Raw genomic sequence first — 4,013 nt, 5'->3', positions numbered from 1 at the left:
CTTCGGTTTTACTTGGTAATTCACCAGGGTTTCTATTGTTGATCACATTGGCAATTTGACCAATTTGAACCTCCAAGTTTCTGTACATCCCAGCTAATTGGTCCAACCGCCCCTCAACTCGCTCGAATCTATCCGAAGTCACCTTAGCAAGTTTTTCCACCGCGATCTCCCAACTTGGTTTAGTTTCAGCCTGGGGTTGCCTTGGTTGAAATCCCGGCGGATTGGTTGGCCTTTGTTGATTGCCTTGATCTTTCCATCCAAAGTTTGGATGATTTCTCCACCCCGGATTGTAAGTATTCGAGTAGGGATTATTTGGAGCATTTCGGTTGTAATTATTGACAAATTGTACCTGCTCAGAATCAACACACTCATTAGTATCATGTTCACCTCCACATATAGAACAACATGCTACATGTGCATTAGATGAACTTGGACCAGCTCCACCTTGTTTACTTAGCAATTTCATTACATTATTCATTTGAGCACTCAACATATTGAGAGTGTCCATTTCGATCATACCTGCGTGACGTCTTGTATTACCTCTCTCATTGGCCCATTGGTAGTTATTTGCTGCCATTTCTTCTATCAAATTATGAGCCTCTTGGGGTGATTTACCCATTAAAGCTCCACCTGCGGCTGCATCAATAATAGTTTTAGTGGAGAAAGATAAACCATTATAAAAGGTTTGTATGATTAACCATTCCGGCAGTCCATGATGTGGACATTTCCGAAGCAAATCTCTAAACCTTTCCCATGCCTCATATAATGATTCTCCCTCCAATTGACTAAAACTAGTGATATCCATTCTAAGCTTAGCAGTCTTTCCTGGTGAAAAATACTTATTCAAAAATGCCCTTGATAAATCATCCCATGTGGTAAAAGTGTTAGGAGCATGAGAGTGTAACCACATTTTTGCCTTATCTCTTAATGAAAATGGGAACAACCGTAACCTTATAGCATCATCACTAACTCCATTCATTTTAATTGTATCACATATTTCTAAGAATGTAGCTAAGTGTGAGTTAGGATCTTCTACAGCATTACCTCCAAATTGAGATTGTTGAACCATTTGGATAAGTGATGGCTTAATCTCAAAGTTGTTAGCATTTACCGTAGGCCTTACTATGCTTGTTTGAGATCCTTGTGTTCCCGGTAGAGCAAAATCTCGTAGAACTCGCCTATTTGCTTCATTTTCAGCCATTTCTTCCTCAAATGGTAGATCTATTGAGATTTCCTCTATAGGTTGCCAAATCTCTTGTTCCTCTTGCTGTGGTGGATGCCTCCTTTGTCTACGTAGTGTCCTCTCAATTTCTGGATCGAAAGGTGTAACTTCCCGAGACGCCCGGTGCATACACTACAAACAGAAATAAGAGATATTATGCAATTTCAATTGTCAAAAACTGATTACAATATAAGATTAAATATAATCTAAAAAATAAATCTGTCTAAATTAATAAAGATGATTAGGCTCTAATATTGCCGCTCCCCGGCAACGGCGCCAAAAACTTGACGGGATTTTTTTTATCAATGCAAGTTTAATTCCGATTTTACACCCGTTGGACTGCAAGTATACAGGTCGTAATTGTAGTACAAGATGTGTATCGGGTCGATCCCACGAGGAGCAATTAAAACAATTATTAGATACTAATTTACTCTATTATTTAGACTTACAATTAATTTGAGCAGAAATTTCAGATTTTAATTCAACTACAAAAATTCTTAAATAGATAAATGCAATTTCACAATAGGAGTAGAATTCACTAAATAATAAGATCTAAGGATGTAGATTCCACTTATAACACAAAAGATCTAAAATGAATTAATTCAACACTTGTTACTGCTCTTGTTTAACCAAGGATTCATTTCCAGAAATACCAAAATCACATTCTCATGATAATAATGGGTTAAAACAGATTAGTTTGTCCTAATCTCTTGGTAAATACTAAATCTGTTCTTATTCACACATGAAATGCAGATTTCATCCACTTGAACGTATTTCTATTCTCATGAATATACAACTCAAGTTCTACTTGTGTCATTCCATTATTTTTACCATTTCTCAATGAATAAAAATAACTATAAACCTGCTATTGGTGATCAAGCAACAACAAGTAATCCAACATACACAAGTAGATAAGTTAATACAAGACATAACAAGAATGAATAACAATCACTTCATATCATTTGGCCATAAGTTTCATCTACTCCCTAGATAAAGAAAATTAGCTACTCATGAATGATAAAACACTCATAACTTCATTAATGTAAATCATCATGAATTACAAATACAAACAGAGTAAAGAAAGTCTTAGCCAAGATATGGTGAAGCCTTCCAAAAATCTCCTTTTGTCTTGAACTTAGATGATTACAAGATGAAATCCCAATTGTCCCTTGCAAGTACCTAGCTAGAGAGACTATGTTTTTCTGTCAGAAACTAAGCTACGAATGGTTCCCCAGATCTCTCCCCATATCTCTGCATAAAAAACACTCAAATGCTCCATTTTTCCAAGTCAAATTCTATCCTTTGATTCCCAAATCTCCACTTTGTTAGCATAGTCAAAAACCAATATTTTTGACTTGAAAATAAGCCACTTTTCTTGCCCTTTTTTCTTCTGAAGCATGTGCACCGAATTCCCTTGCATCTTATAGCTGGAAAGTGGTATGAACACAAGAGAATTGGCTGAGTCAAATTGCAGAATTTCGGCTATAAAACGCGCCTACACAAAACGCGGTTACAAGTCACGTTTTGTGTACTCGCGTATTCACTTTGGCCTTACTTCATCTGCGATTTTCTCTATCATAAAGGCCGAACTAGCTTTTGTGCAAAACACAAAAGTTGTAGCCCTTTGAGTTAGCTTTCCAATGCTTCAAGAATCATCCAAATCGGAGCTTTGTAGCCTGAGATATGATCGAAATACTGAAGAGTGTCAAAACTGACTTGTATTGCATTTCCTCACTTGAACGTTTTTCACTTCATTCTTCTTGTTGCCACTTGAATTCATCACCAAATCTCTATTTTTCACCTCAATTGACCTCCTTTGGTGATTGATTCATTATTCCTGCATAAAAATGAAGTTTTTACTATTAAAATCAATAGAAATGCAATATTATCCACTTTTACCAAAAATATATAATTTTACCAAAAACCTCTTTATTTTAATTATAAAACTAAATAATCAACTCAAAATTAACTAATAAAATGCACTTAAAAATACGTAAAATAAACTCTTATCAGCTAAATCAAATTGATTAGAAAAATTTTCTACAGCTAGCTCCCAAGATGCATTAGAATCATTAGCTAATGGTTCATTTTCTAACTCCCAAGGTAGAGGTTCATTAGCTAACTTCTCTATTGCCAACTCCCAAGATGGTTTTGATTCATATTGGACACTTTCAGGTTGGTAATCATAAAAATACGGATAATCACTATATGCACATTGATTTTGCCAACCATAAGCAGGAGACTTGCTCCAATTAGCACTATATTGATCAAAACAAGGATTGTAATGCTCTAATTCATCATAATAATCCACATTTTGTGCTTGTATACATGTATTAGTAGCATGATAACCTCCACACAAGTCACAAATCACATGATAAGAATTAAAAACATTAACATTCCTCCTCTGCTCAATTTCATGCATCATGGTGTCCATTTGAACTTGTAACTTAATTACATCAAATTTTGCCTTTAAGCACCTTAAACCATCTTCAAAAGACATACATTCAGTAAATTCTTGGTTACCTCTGTTGAAGGAGCTTTGCACTTGGTAACCATCCATTTCCAATCTTCCATTTCTCAAGCATTGTCCTCCAAATTGTCCTACCCTTCTCATCACCTAAAATTGCTTTTAAACAACTTAAGAGCAAAATTAGTAAGAAGAATAGGTGATAAAACACATACACATATAAAACACAGAAAATAACATTCACAGTATAACTAATAATATGTCTAAACTAATAAAGTTACTCTTCACACCGATATTGCCAAATCTTCCCCGGCAACGGCGCCA

General features: G+C 35.3%; 1 non-coding gene across 1 annotated transcript; it reads left to right on the top strand.

Moving 5' to 3' along the window:
* Positions 1-707: 707 nt before the first annotated feature.
* On the top strand, positions 708-814 carry LOC113757392. The gene has a single exon (XR_003466282.1). It is a non-coding gene; the product is annotated as a small nucleolar RNA R71 (small nucleolar RNA).
* Positions 815-4,013: the final 3,199 nt, after the last annotated feature.

The sequence above is a fragment of the Coffea eugenioides genome, unplaced genomic scaffold (genome assembly GCF_003713205.1).
Source record: "Coffea eugenioides isolate CCC68of unplaced genomic scaffold, Ceug_1.0 ScVebR1_3034;HRSCAF=4169, whole genome shotgun sequence".
Taxonomy (NCBI): Eukaryota; Viridiplantae; Streptophyta; class Magnoliopsida; order Gentianales; family Rubiaceae; genus Coffea; species Coffea eugenioides.
This window is presented reverse-complemented; position numbering and strand designations above follow the sequence as displayed.